At 40.5% G+C, this 15,022-nt stretch overlaps 1 protein-coding gene across 4 annotated transcripts in view; it reads left to right on the top strand.

The window, feature by feature from the left end:
- The window catches only part of Rngtt (RNA guanylyltransferase and 5'-phosphatase), a 225,192-nt gene that overhangs the window by 164,993 nt on the left and 45,177 nt on the right, over window positions 1-15,022 (top strand). The window lies entirely within an intron of this gene.

The raw sequence follows: 15,022 nt of genomic DNA on the forward strand, positions 1-15,022 counted from the left end.
CTCAAAGACCTCAAAAACCACCAGGAGTCCTAAGTCATATATAAAAGCAAAGAGCCTTTATTCCAGCATGCTGGGGTTGACCATTCAAACAAAATGGCAGTGACCCCGAGGGGAATGTGCAGGCCTTTTTTTAAAGGCCAGAAAGGAGAGTTTCAGCTGTGGCTACGTGACCTGGATTGAGACTAGCCAATAACCAAGGAGGCTACATGACTCTGGTTAGGAGTTAGGGGCTTTTTCAAACCAGTAGCTAAGCAACCTTATCTTTTTCAGGCCAGGTGTCCTGGCTGTACCTGGTTGGGGGTTCATTTTCTGTGGTATTTCCAGTTAACTGCTGAGCTCAGGCCCACTCCAAACTAACAAGAAACTTAAGTCTGTCATGGAGTCAGCTAGACTTATTTAACCAGGCCTCTTCAGTTGTACAACTTTGCATTCCCACCAGTTTAAATGCTTTTCTGCTACTCCAGATGCCTCTATTGAGAATTTTCTGTTTAGCTCTGTGTACCTTTTAAAAATTGGGTTATTTTGTTTGTTGGTGTTTAATTTCTTGAGCTTTTTAGAAAATATATTTTGGATATATTATATTGTTTTTTGTATATTTTTGATGAAGGATTGGTGAAGATCTTTTCCCTATATAGAGTGCCTTTTCTTTCTATTGACAGGGTCCTTTGCCTTACAGATGCTTTTCAGTTTCATGAGGTCCCATTTATTAATTGTTCTTAGAGCCTGAACTGTTGGTGTTCTGTTCAGGAAATTGTCTTTCGTGACAATGAGTTCAAGATTCTTCCCCACTTTTTCTTCTTCTTCTTCTTCTTTTTTTTTTTTTTTTAAAGATTTGTTTATTTATTATGTATACAGTGCATATTAGGTCACATTATAGATGGTTGTGAACCACCATGTGGTTGCTGGGAATTGAACTCAGAACCTCTGGAAGGGCAGTCAGTGTTCTGAACCGCTGAGTCATCTCTCCAGCCCCCCACTTTTTCTTCTAACAGATTTAGTGTATCTGGTGTTATGTTGAGGTCTTTGATCCATTTGGACTTGAGTTTTGTGCAGGGTGATACCTAAGGATCTACTTGTATTTTTCTACATGTAGATATCTAGTTAGACCAGCACCATTTGTTGAAGATGCTCTCTTTTAACCATAGTATGGTTTTGGCTTCTTTGTCAACAAACAAATGTCCTTACATGTGTAGGTTTATTTCTGGGTCTTCGATTTGATTCCATTGATCACCAGTCTATTTCTTTGCCAGTACCATGCAGTTTTTCTTACTATTGCTCTTTAGTGTAGCTTGAAGTCAGGAGTGGAGATACCTCCATCAGTTCTATTGTTGTGTAGGATTATTTTAGCTGTTGGTATTTTGACGGGGATTGCATTGAATCTGTAGATTGCTTTTGGTAAGATGGCCATTTTTACTATGTTAATCCTACTGGTTCATGAGCTTTGGAGGTTTTTCATCTTCTGATATCTTCTTCTTCAGTTTCTTTCTTCAGACGCTTGAAGTTCTTGTCTTTCACTTCCTTGATTAGAGTTACACCAAGGTGTTTTATATTATTTGTGTCTATTGTGAAGGGTGTGGTTTCCCTGATTTCTTTCTTAGCCTGTTTGTATATAGGAGGGCTATTGATTTTTTTTTTTTTTAAATCAATCTATATCCAGCCACATTGCAGAAGGTGGTTATCAACTATAGGAGTTCTCTGGTGGAATATTTGGGGTCACTTATGTATACTATCATATCATCTGCAAATAGTGATACTTTGACTTGTTTCTTTATGATTTGTATCCCCTTGATCTTTTTTAGTTGTCTTATTATTCTAGGTAGAACTTCTAGTACTATATTAAAGAAATATGGAGAGAGTGGGCAGCCTCGTCCTTGATTTTAGTGAGATTGCTTTGAGTTTCTCTCTATTTAATTTGATGTTGGCTACTGACTTGGTATATATAGCCTTTATTATGTTTAGGTATTGGCCTTGTATCCCTGAGCTCTCCAAGACTTTTATCATGAAGGGATGTTGGTTTTTTTCAAAGGCCTTTTCTACATCTAATGAGATGATTGTGTATTTTTTTTTTTTATTTAAGTTCATTTTTATGGTGGATTGCATTAATGGAAGTTTGTATGTTGAACCATCCCTGCATCCCTGGGATGGTCTAAATGATCATGGTGCATGATGTATTTGATGTGTTCTTGCATTCAATTTGTGAGTATTTTATTGAGTATTTTTGCATCAATGTTCATGAGTGAAATTGGTCTGAAAATCTCTTTCTGTATTGAATCTTTGTGTGGTATAGGTATCAGGGTGACTGTGGCCTCATTGAAGAGTATTGGTACTAATTCTTCTTTAGAGTTCTGTGCTAAAACCATCTCGCTCTGGGCTTTGCTGTTGTTGTTGTTGTCGTCAGACTTTTAATGACTGCTTCGATTTCCTTAGGGGTTATAGGACTATTTAAACCGTTTACCTGGTCTTGAGTTAACTTTGATAGATGAAAATCTATCAAGAACATCATTCATTTCCTTTAGATTTTCAAGTTTTGTAGAAAACAGCTTTTGAAGTGTCTATTGTTATGTCCCCCTTTCTATTTCCGATTTTGTTAGTTTGGTCACTATCTCTGCCTGTTCGTCATTTTTGCTAGAGTTTTGTCTATCTTGCTGATTTTCTCAAGAGAACCAGCTCTTGGTTTCATGGATTCTTTCTTTGTATTGTTTTCTTTGTTTCTAATTTATTGATTTCAGCCCTGGGTTTGATTATTTTCAGCCGTCTGTCTTCTCCTCTTGGGTGTGTTTATTTTTCAACCCCCCCCACCCCCCCACCCCCAATGCTTTCAGGCTAGCTGTTAAGATGCTACTATTTTATTTCTCCAATTTATTTATGAAGGCACTTCGTGCTATGATCTTTCCTTTTAGCACTGCTTTCATGGTGTCCCATAAGTTTGAGTATGTTGTGCCTCTTTCATTGAATATTAGGAAGTCTTTAATTTCTTTCTATTTCTTATTTCTTCCCTGATGCCGCGATCATTGAGCAGTTGTTCAGTTTCCATGAGTGTGTAGACTTTGTTATTTCTGTTATTATTGAGGTCTAACTTTACTCCATGGTGCTCTGATAAAGAACAATGTGTTGATTTAATTTTCTTGTATCAGTTGAGCCTTGCTTTGTGACCAACTATATGATCTATTTTGGAGAAGATTTTGTGTGGTGCTGAGAAGAAAGTATATTCGTTTGTGTTTGGGTGAAAGGTTCAGTTGACATCTATTAGGTCCATTTGATTCATGTCCTCTGTTAGTTTCACTTTTTCTTTGTTTAGTTTCTGTTTTGATGATCTGTCCATTGGTGAGAGTGGGATGTTGAAGTTTCCCATTATTAATGTGTGGAGATCGATGTTTGCCACTCAAATAACATATCCCCTGGTTGCCACCATCTTGGAACTCTTGCTTGATTTTTAAATGCTGGACGCATCCCACAGAATTTGCTCTATTGAGACTGACTCACAGTTTGGCAAATACTGCTTCAGAATAAGACTTCTTCAGCTAATGCTGCCATATGCTTCCAGTAGGAAATTGCCACATTTGTGACAGTAAAGAAGCTGTTTTGCCCCTAAATTGAAGCTTAACTTCATCCTTGAAGAGTAAGAAAAAGAGCATGTATAGTTGCTGGTTAGAGGGCAAAAGGTGGTATAGGAAAATAGAAAGGAGAATGGAGTTAAGTGCTTTTTATAAAGCTAAAAGCCTTTCTGTTTCAGAATTCATAACTGTAAAGAACAGAAGGGAGGCTTCTACACCTCTCCTTCTCCAAGTGATTTCATGTCTTTTGAAGATAGAGAAAGATCAAGTCTCCCCTTAATGAAAAAATTAGAAGTTGAAGTGGATAAGAATTTGAGAGAAAGCAATTGACTCAAAATTTAGATTTATATGACATATTCATTCAACAGTGGCTAAATTTCCCATAGTTCTGTTAATAATGAGGAAGTACATTTGGTGTCTTGGATTTATAGTAATAAAGAGAGAAATAATTATCTAGATTTTGAAAGCAAGATTAGTAAGAAAAAGAAGCAAACAACAAACTCATCACTGAAGCCCTGAGGCTTTCCACCCAACAGCTGCTGGATTATCCTTTGGATCTTTGAAATAAGGGAGCTGTTACTTTCTAGATGCTAAGACTTTTACATCATGGTCTGGGGAGGTAGGACAGTAGGTAAATGTCTGCCATACGAATATGAGAATCTGAGTTCAGTCCCTCAAAATTCTGTCGTGGTGCCTGTAATTCTAGTCTGAAGGACAGATCTCTGGGGCAGCCATGGAGCTCCAGGTTAAGGGAAAGAGAGACCCTGTCTTAAAGTAGTAAGATGGAGAATGATTGAGGAAGGCACTGGCCGTCAACTTCTGGCTTCTCATGTGTGAATATGTGCACACACATGTAAACAAAGTTACACATTGCTGTTAACAAGCCACATGGTAGTAGCTGAACAGAATCTAGAAAGAACACTGTGCTGATTTCTCTGCATGGGTGCTTTGGATAGCGGTGTGCCAAAATAGAGCAAGAGTTCAGACCTTAGCCCAGTGTAGTTTTAGTCTTTCCTCTTCTGTGAGAGGAGCTCTCATGTAGCCTAGGGTGGCCCCAGCTCTCTCTCTGGCTGAGGGTGAGCTTGAGTTCTTAACCTTCCCACTGGTAACAGGCACGTGTCCCCCACCCAGTCAATCTCAATCTCTTTTTTCTTTTATTTTTTAAAATGATGTGTATATATTTATGTCTATGTGTGAGCTCAGTGCCCTCAAAAGCCAGAGAGGGCATCAGGTCCCTTAGATGGCGGTGCATGGGTGCTAGGAACTGAGCTCAGGTCCCCTGCGTGTTCTTAACTGCTGAGCCGTCTTTCCAGCCTTCCAGTCTCAGCATTCGCATCCTCATGTCTTAGATAGTTTGTCAGTAACTTGTTTTATTCAAGTCTGTGTCCTCAGCATTTAGCCCAGTTTCAGGTCACATGAATGTAGTCAATAAGTACTTGTTGGCATTGCTATGAGAGTCCTTAGAAAGTAACCCTGTTGCTGTTATCTCTCATCATTAAAGAACTTACCACGATTGACTTGGACACTGTGGCTTTGTATGAACTTCTGCAATTTCCTCACCTGGGAGACTGAGGTTGGAGGATGGAGTATCAGGGTAGCCTGGGCTACAAGTGAGGCTCTCTCAAAAATAACCCAGACCTACCCCCAAAGAATTTCTCATGGGCCCAGCCTTACTCTCTCCCTCTCCAGAGTCTCACTACCTTGCCCGTGCCTGGCCTGAATTCACTGCATAGACCAGTCTGGGCTCAAACTCCTTTCTGCTGGCCTCTGCCCTCTGAGTGCTGGGATTAATTAAAAGCAGTCTTCCATGCTTGGCTATATTTTCTAGTCTCTCATTACACCTGAGTTGTGCTTATATTTGTGGCAATATAAATTAATTTAAATTCCTAATTTAAGATTGTGGTAGTAGATGATTATTAACGGCTGCAGCAACTTTATTTCAAGTGTATAGTTTATGAATGTATTACATTGAGAACATTTTAAATATAGTACTCAAATTGTTTTCCTATTAAGAAGGTTAGAATTTTTCTTGACTGAAAGTTCCATTATCTTTCAAACTCTCAAGCTAGATCCTTTACAGAAAAATACATTGAAAATTACTTGACTTACGTGTGTGTGTGTCGGGGGAGGGAGACAGGAGAGAAATGTGCGGGGATGGATGTCAGCCTCTACCTGCAGTGCTCTACCACTGAGCTGAAAACACAGATCTTGGTCATACTTGTATCCCAGGCTGGTGTTTGCCTTGTTGTCATTTTGCCTCAGATCTCCTCACTGTTTGGATTATGGGTTTTTACTGTTATGCCACGCCCAGCAGGCAGCATGTACAGTGTGATAGCCTGGAGTAAATGAAACAAGGCTGGCCACCTGATCTTCCTCTCTACAAAGAGCCACAGTAAATTCAGTCTACAATGTACCGTCTACAGTAGTACAAATCATATACATTGCCACAAATTATAATAGAAGTGTTAAGATTGATATTTCAGTAGCTTCAGAAGTTTGATAGTGAAATAAAGTAAATGTATGGTAAGTTATAGGAAATGTTAATAGTCTAAAACAGGATGGCCATGGTGGTGCACACCTTTAATTTCAGCACTTGAGAAACAGGCAAGTGAGTCTCTGTGAGTTTGAGGCCATTGTGTTTGACACAGCAAGTTCCAGGACATCCAGGCTGCATAGAAAGACCCTGCCTCAAAAAAAGAAAACTAATTCTAAATTAGGAATAAAGAGATACTAACATGTTTAATTTTTATTGTCGATATAACCTGGGAAGTAGAGGAAACATTGTTTGAATTGCCTTGACCCTATTGGCCTGTGCTAATGCATCTGCTAATCATGTAAGAGGGACCCGTCTCCTATGAACAGTTCATCCCTGGGCGGGTGAGGCTGGGTTGTATAGGCTGCATAAGAAAGTATAAGCCAGAGAGCAAGCCAATAAGCAGCACTCCTCTGGTCTCTGCTTCAGCGCCTGCCTCTGCTTTCCTACCTTGAGCTTGTGCCCTAGCTTCCTTGGATGAAGAGCATCTAGGAAATAACCTATAAGCTGAAATAAACACGTTCCTCCCCGAGTTGCTTTTGGTCAATGCTGTATCACTGTTACAGAAACCTAACTAGAACAGGTATATTCAAATAATTCTATCTTATAAAATAGTTTTTCTATATTTCTGGCAAAGCATTTGCCTTCATAGCTTAAAATTTAATTGTCTTATAATTAATTGCCTGTAACTTTAAAAATGACAACATTTAATTCAGGAAATCCATAAAGTATGCTAAACACAATAAGCTGTAAATTATGAAAAAGTATTATAAATTTAACTTTAGAAATGCATCATCAACAATAGTTAGATACTTATAATTTTTTTCTTTTTTTCACTTTTTTATTATTGATTAGTTCATTCATATTACATCTCAATTGTTATCCCATCCCGTGTATCCTCGCATTCCTCCCTCCCTCCTACTTCACCCTATTCCCCTCCCCTATGACTGTGGCTGAGGGGGACCTCCTCCCCCTGTGTATGCTCATAGGGTATCAAGTCTCTTCTTGGTAGCCTGCTATCCTTCCTCTGCGTGCCACTGGCCCTCCGCATCAAGGAAATGTGGTCAAATATGGGGCACCAGAGTTTATGTGAAAGTCAGTCCCCACTCTCCACTCATCTATGGAGAATGTCCTGTCCGTTGGCTGGATTCAGTGTTTACTGCACTAGATTATAATTTTATATTAATTTTAAATACTTTATACGATTTAAATAGAATAAAAAATAAAAGATTGTTCATACTCGGGAAGTAGCTTCATGATTGATCATCTACTAAAATAATATAAATTATTGCTGTTCAAAATACTTTTAGAGGGGCTGGAGAGGTGACTCAATAGTTAAGAGCACTTGCTGCCCCTGTAGAGGACCCCTGTGCAGCTTACAACGCCTATCACTTCAGTTCCAAGGGATCTGATGTCTTCTGGCTTCTAAAGGCACTTGCATACCCATGGTCAGACAGGCACTCACAAACATAAAATAGAAAGAAATAACTCTTTTAAATACTTTTAGGTAGCTTTACTTGACTCAGTAGTAACAAAACAAAATACAAGTAGTATATTTAAATTTTATGCCGGTAGTTATGTCTGGGAACTTAAAAAAACATTCACAATATACATGCACGCACACGCACACACACTCCACAATTTTGTGTGCATAGGGAAAAATGATAGGTTAAATCATTAACTGTCCTGACATTCTTCTTAGCAGATTGCAGTATTTTTTGACCTTTGAAAGTCAACAAAAAGCATTTATCAGTAGAAAATTAGTTTAGGGCTGAGGATGTAGCTCAGCTGGTAGAGTGTTTGCCTGGCACGCACAAAGCCCTAGGTTTGACTCTTAGCACTACATGAAATGGATGTGGGTGCACATCTTGTAATCTTAAGAGGTGGATGTAGGAGGACCAGGAGGTCAAAATCATTCCTGCTTAATTGAAGGCCAGCCTGGCCTTTATCCAAACTAGAAAAAAGGGGGGTGGGAGGATATTTGTTTTAAATAAATTTGGGTGAAGGTTGAGACATTGAGAAATAAGGTTGAGACATTGCTACTAATGAGGTTTAAGTGGAGCTGTCTTTTCTCATAATTCAGAAAGTGCCCGTGAAAGAATATTTAAATTTAATGTATTTCTGATTAATAATAAATTTCTTACTTTATTAGGAAACATAACAACTGTAAAAACTAGTAACTGTTTTACAAATTTTGTTTTATAACTCCCTAAGTATAGAAAGGGAAAATAGGACAGTTTATATGTTTAAAACCAAAATAGTTAGCACCTATACTTTTCAGGTTTTTTGAGGTAAGATCTCATGTACTCCAAAGCTGGCCTCAAGACTCCTTGTGTAGCTAAGGATGACCTTGGTCTGCTGATCCTTCTACCTCCCAAGAGCATAACACACAGCACATTTGTAACTTTAAAGCTAATATTGTCAGATGGAAATGTGACAGTTTTGATATTATTCAGATCAGTCCCCAAACCTGTGAAATGTAAGTGCTTTTAGATTTGGAATATGTAGTTGTCTGGGTAATATGGGGCAAGACACTCAGCTAATATATTGGACATTTTCGTTGTCCCTTATAGGGTATTATTTCATTGTATACTATTATCTATTTATGAATGACAGGATCTCCTATAGCTCAGGCTGACTTCCAATTAGCTATGTGGCTGAGGCTGACTGAACTCCTCTTCCTTTTGCCTCCACCACCCAAATGCTGGCATTACAAATGTGTACCACCCATGCCAGAGTCAGTATATTCTTCTTTAAATTAATCAATTTCTGTTTGTGTTGAGTTATTATATATAGTATATTTTATAACACTTGATGTCTCCTGTGCTTTGCTTGTATAGTAAACCAAAATAATCCCTGTAATTTCTGTAATTTGACTAGAGGCACGTGATTTTTACCACAAAAGTTGAAGTAGAGAATTATTGTGCTTTGTTTGCACTTAGAATGGAGTATAAAGGAGCTCAGAGCTCTAAATCTCACCTCTTCCAGTTAGTTAATCACTGTGAGTGTTTACATTCATTATTGCTTAATAGGACGAGCTGAGAGTTCGTACATTGGGGATTCTTGTGAATCCCTGAGGAGCCAGAGGAATCTAATTACAATGTCTTCTTATATAGTTGTGAAATATATTCCTTTCTGTATCCAGAACATCTTGTTTTGAAGTATACTGTGTCATATATTTCTCTTTGACGGTGTTCTTTTAAAAACTTTTAAGAACTTATTTCATTCATTTTGTGTATGTGTGTATATGTGTGTTCATGTGCACATGGATGTAGCACAGGAAGCAGGTGATGATCAGAGGACAGCTTTCTAGAATCCCTCTCTTGTACCACCACATTGGTCCTAGAGACTGAACATCAGGCTTGGTGATAAATGCCCTTACTCCATTATTTTTCTCCTCTATTAGTGCCTTCTGTCTTCATGTTTTGTTTTGTTTTGTTTTTATTTGCTACTGTGTGCAGGTAAGAAGCTGCAGATAATGTCAGGTGTTTTCTCAGTCACTCTGCAGTCTACTTATTGCAGTAGAATCTCTTGAACCTGGAGTTCAGCAGTTCTGCGTTCTAGCTGGCCAGCTTTCCCTGGGATCCCCTGTCTCTGTTGGCAAGTCTGGGATTACAGGAGGCCAGGGCCTTTCCCTGGGTTCTGGGGCTGCCCTCTAGTCATAGTGCTTACGTATTCAGCGCTTTATTCCCTGAGCCACTTCCACAGCTGTGAGGGCTACAGTCACTTTACAGACTCTAAGTGCTGGCCTTGTCATGCAGCTGGTAGTGGTATACAAAGACCGCTTCTCTTGGAGTTGGCAGCCTTCTACTGTCTTCACAGTTCTCACCCAAAGTTTGAACTTTTTCGTGGTTGCTTGGAGCGTTGCCAGCCCTCACAGAATGTGTGTGCCTAAAATATATTTAGCTGTAGAACATAACATTAGGCATGGCTAAGGGGTCAAATGGCCAAAGCTCTAGTGGCTTGGCCTTGGTGGTATGACCACAATAGCCATCTGTGCTTGCCACTGGCCAGGAAGCAGTTCAGGTTCCTGTGGACAAAAGTATAGTCAGCTCCAGCATCAACAAAGGGAAATACCCCTTGTTTGTTTGGGGGATGGGGTGGGAAACCAATGAATAATGAGCTCAACAAGAGGTTTCTAGGGTTCTGGGGTCCCTTAGTAACTGGGTGTGTTGGCCCCACTCCTAGGAGACTCTCAGCCATGCATTTCTACTTGCTGAGGCCCGAAACACTTGGTCATATTAGGAGAGTGATGGTAGCCCTGCCAAGTAATTGGCCAAGGGGAGCACTCTGGAGCACTGAGGGCTATTGTTTAAACACAGGACTCACACTGCTTCTCAAGTGATCTGGTGAGAGTCTGACAGTGTGTGTGTGTGTGTGTGTGTGTGTGTGTGTGTGTGTACACACACGTGTATGTTTGGTCATTTTTACTATTGGACTACCTGTATTGAGTTAATAATGTAGGAGGTTCCTTTACTCATAGCCCTTGGTAGTTCACCAGGATCAACCATACCAGCCGCACTCCAGCCATCACACAACCCATTAGTGAATGGTCTCTGTTTTGTGGACCTGTAGGCACTGCTGTAAAGGGTGGGTGGTAATGAGGCTAACTTCTCCATCTCCTCTTCAGAGTTGCAAGTCCAGTTCCCCTGAGCTCTGATGTTTGTTTCTCTTTTGATAAAGGTCGGAGTGAGATCATGCTCTAATCACGTACTCAGCTCTCAGTTTCTCAGCTTGCAGCTCTAAGTAATCTCAAGGTCAAGTTTTCTGTCAAAACAGACGGCTCGCTTTCTCAGCAGTCACTTCTCTCTTCTCCCAGCAGAAGGCTGCTCAGGACTTCGGGAAGCTCTCCCAGTGACGAAGGGATCCAGTTTAACTTTTCTTGGTTTGTTCTGCACTGCAGTCGTATCCTGTTCATACCATCAGATATGAATGAGATCTGGGTTCCAGTGCCACGAAAGGAGGAGGGTCACAGAACATTTGGAGGTTGAAGATACTGTGAGGAGCGGAGAGCAAAGAAGACCCACTTTGTTCACCAGTGTATAGGCGGTCAAGCAGGCAATGGCAGGCGCTCAGGCACATGTTGACATACACGGCCACACGCACACACAGTCTGGCATACGGGCCTGCAGACAGACATACACAGAGAGGCTAACAACAGCGGAAAAGAAAGTCTCTACCCTCTGACCTCAAGTCACATTCATAAAGAAGAACACAAAGGGGACACTCTATCAAAAATAGTTATATAACATTGAATCACTGTTTACTTTGGGGTTCCTTGGTGTCAGAATTTTATGCTGACTCATAGACCCTGTATCCAGTCAAGGCCATGTTTTAACTGACTTATTCCTGATATCCACATGAGTGCTATATTTTATAAACATAAGCTGGTACTTACAGCTTTCTGTTTTCAACACTGTTATTTTTTAATGCCCAAGAGGTTTGAGTTAAAACTATCATAGGGCTTACCAGTCTAGAAGTCCATTTCATTTCTTTGAGAACCAGCTGGGAGGAAATCAGATGTATAAACAAATGCCCTGTGTATTTGAGTGTTAATTAGTTCATAAAAGAAAAGTTAATCTCATTTGCATAATTTTTTCAACCAGGTATGGCAATTATGCTAGACACAGGGAAACAATCTCATATTTCTTAGCTGAAAGTTAAGTATGAACATAGTTGGAATGAAAACATTTTAGTGGTTTTCCACCACTGTGTCTTCGAGTTAGTTTGATGACTCAGTATTGGTTTTAGCTTCAAAGTGAATTAAAGCATAACTGCAGGGAAAGGGAACAGATGTTCTTTAAGTTTCAGAATTAGTAGGTTGGTTGCATAGTACAGGGTAATAGAATGATGTTAAAGTTTGTAAGCACTACTGTTGCCATAGTGATGATGGCTTAGCAAAAGGATGAATGAAATAACACAACATGCACATGGTATGTGGGTCATCAGATGCTATTAAGTGGAGATGTCTAGAGTGGTTGAGCTATTTGAGAAATGGAAATGATCTTGTAAGGGGCTGTACTGTTGTTACTGATGAACTGTCTCAGGTCATTGTAGCCAGCCTCCCAGGCATTTTTAGGAGTCATCTTTCTCCATAATAGCTGAAATTTTAAGTAAAGTTCAGTAATTTCCAAATGTCTTCACTGGCTTGAATGAATGATTTAGCAAATTCATAAAAACATTGGGACGATTAGGAGGAAAAAAGTAAAAAACAGCTTTGTTCATTTGAAGTCTACTCATTCTTTGGAGTCCCAAATGACCTTCTTTAAGTCCACCTCGCGTTGAGCTCAGGCTGTCAGCCACAGCAGTTAATACCCACCTCTTCCCAGTGCCCCATTGCAGGTCATGTTGCCTCTCCTGCTCAGAACCTTCACGACTTGATGGTCTCTGTTTTAGGCATGATACACCCTAGCATAACATCAATCTCATATTAATGGATTTCTGAACATTGTATGTATCGACATTACATTAATTTGGTTTTGTTTACTTTAAAAATCAGCAGTGTAGCAAATAGGAAGTCCTTCTATTAGACTTTCTCTCCTTCCATTGTACTTTTAGTTCCCCTAAGTTCCTCATCTAAGTAATGATGTGTTTGCAATTCTCTCTTCCTGCAACTTTATGTATGTTCCCTGGTGACTTGTATGCCCCAAACCTTACTTGCTGATCAAAAACAAGTTGTTGGAAATGGCATATAAAATTAATAAGATACTTTGCTTGTTTCTGACTTAGGATCTGATGGGAAAGATATTTTCATAACAATCATTAACTCTACAGTCTGAAGGGAGATGTGCCAGGTGCTTGGAATTGGCTCTAAGTGTCAAAAGCTGAGGAAGAACTTTGAACTGAGCCATTTGGGGAAGGAGTCACAAAGGAAGCAAGAACTATTTTTGCTTTACTGATTATACAGTTGGTAGGTTGTGATTATCTGTCTGTGGGCCTTTCCCTGTTTTCCTTCTGTGAGAGTAGAGGATGCTTAGCATTGTTCAAAAGTACAAAAGCTTTATTTGGTATAAGAAATAGCAGTTGAGAAGGAGTAAAAGGTTTATGCAGGGAAATAATAGGTGTGAGTGAAGAGGTAAGTTGGTGTTAGAGAAATAAATGGCATGTAGCCACACACTATGTGATAATATAATTCTGTGTTAGCGTGGTAGTACACATACTGTTATTCCAACTAAGGCAGGAAGATTGCAAGTTTGAGGCCAGCTAAGTGAGATGGGGCTTAGGTGAGGGGAAAATAGGCGTGGGTGATTGGTGATTCTTTGTTTTATTCTCTCTAAGATACTGTTGCATGAAATTTTATTGCTGGTGGTGGTAGTTTTGTTTGTGTTGAGATGTGATCTTGCAATGTTTCTCAGGTTGGGCTTGAGCTTGGTACATAGCTTAAGCTGAACTTAAACTCATAGTTTTCCTGTCCCAGCTGTTTGTTTATTTTTTAAGAATTAGAGGTGTATATTACTGTGCCTGGCTCCTGTGTACAACACAATGGCAAATATTTACATATCCAAACATTTTTAAAAGCTACAGTCCTAAGAACAATATAAAAGAAAAAAGTAAGGACCAGAGAGATAGTTCAGTAAGCAGAAGTGCCTGCCGTACACACTTGGCCATCTGAGTTCAAGCCCTGGAACCCACACAAAAGTAGGAGAGAATTGAATCCACAGAGCTGTTTTCGGATCTCCACATGTGCTCCATGGTACAAATGTGTGCATGCCCCTCGTGACATTCACATCATCCTCATCCTAAGTAAAAATCATAAAAGTTGATAAACCTATAAAGGAAGGATACTTTGCATGATTGGAGCTTGAAGGCCTGAAAGTTGCTTGGGAGGGCATTGAGTAAAAGGTTAGGGTCTGGGACTCAAGAGGGGCACTGATTAATAGATTTATTAGATTACTAATGCCATAAAAAAAATAGCATGACTAATGCTCTGAGGAGTTCAGGCCCTAATGCCGTAGGCAGTAGGATGAGACAGTAGGAGGAGGCGTCCCTGCTGACCTGGCTTCTAACAGTGACTAGTGAATGTGATGGCCTAATCTACTGCACTGCTATAGTCCTTATGGACACTGTACACTTTGGCTGTACTATTCTTTCTTCAATATTGAGTTAATCTTAGTTTATAGTAACCTTTATATCTACATTAAAGAACATCTAGCTTCTTCTTCCTCGGGAAAACACCAAATGGCGGATGACGCCGGTGCAGCGGGAGGGCCCGGAGGACCCGGGGGGGGCCCAGGATTAGGAGGGCGCTTCCGGGGAGGATTCGGTAGCGGTCTTAGGGGCCGTGGTCGAGGCCGCGGGGCTCGTGGAGGAAAAGCTGAAGACAAGGAGTGGATCCCCGCCACCAAGCTGGGCCGCCTGGTTAAGGATATGAAGATCAAGTCCTTGGAGGAGATTTATCTGTTCTCCCTGCCCATTAAGGAGTCCGAGATTATTGACTTTTTCTTGGGCGCATCCCTAAAGGATGAGGCTCTCAAGATCATGCCAGTGCAGAAGCAGACACGGGCCGGCCAGCGGACCAGGTTCACGGCTTTTGTCGCTATTGGGGACTACAATGGTCACATTGGTCTTGGTGTTAAGTGCTCCAAGGAGGTAGCCACTGCTATCCGAGGGGCCATCATCTTGGCTAAGCTTTCCATTGTCCCTGTGCGGAGAGGCTACTGGGGGAACAAGATTGGCAAGCCACACACTATTCCATGCAAGGTGACAGGCCGCTGTGGCTCTGTCTTGGTGCGTCTCATCCCTGCCCCCAGAGGCACTGGCGTTGTCTCAGCTCCTGTGCCCAAGAAGCTACTGATGATGGCCGGTATTGATGACTGCTACACATCAGCTAGGGTCTGTACTGCCACCCTGGGCAACTTTGCCAAGGCCACTTTTGATGCCATTTCCAAGACCTACAGCTACCTGACACCCAACCTCTGGAAAGAAACCCACACCA

The sequence above is a fragment of the Acomys russatus genome, chromosome 2 (genome assembly GCF_903995435.1).
Source record: "Acomys russatus chromosome 2, mAcoRus1.1, whole genome shotgun sequence".
NCBI classification, from domain to species: domain Eukaryota; kingdom Metazoa; phylum Chordata; class Mammalia; order Rodentia; family Muridae; genus Acomys; species Acomys russatus.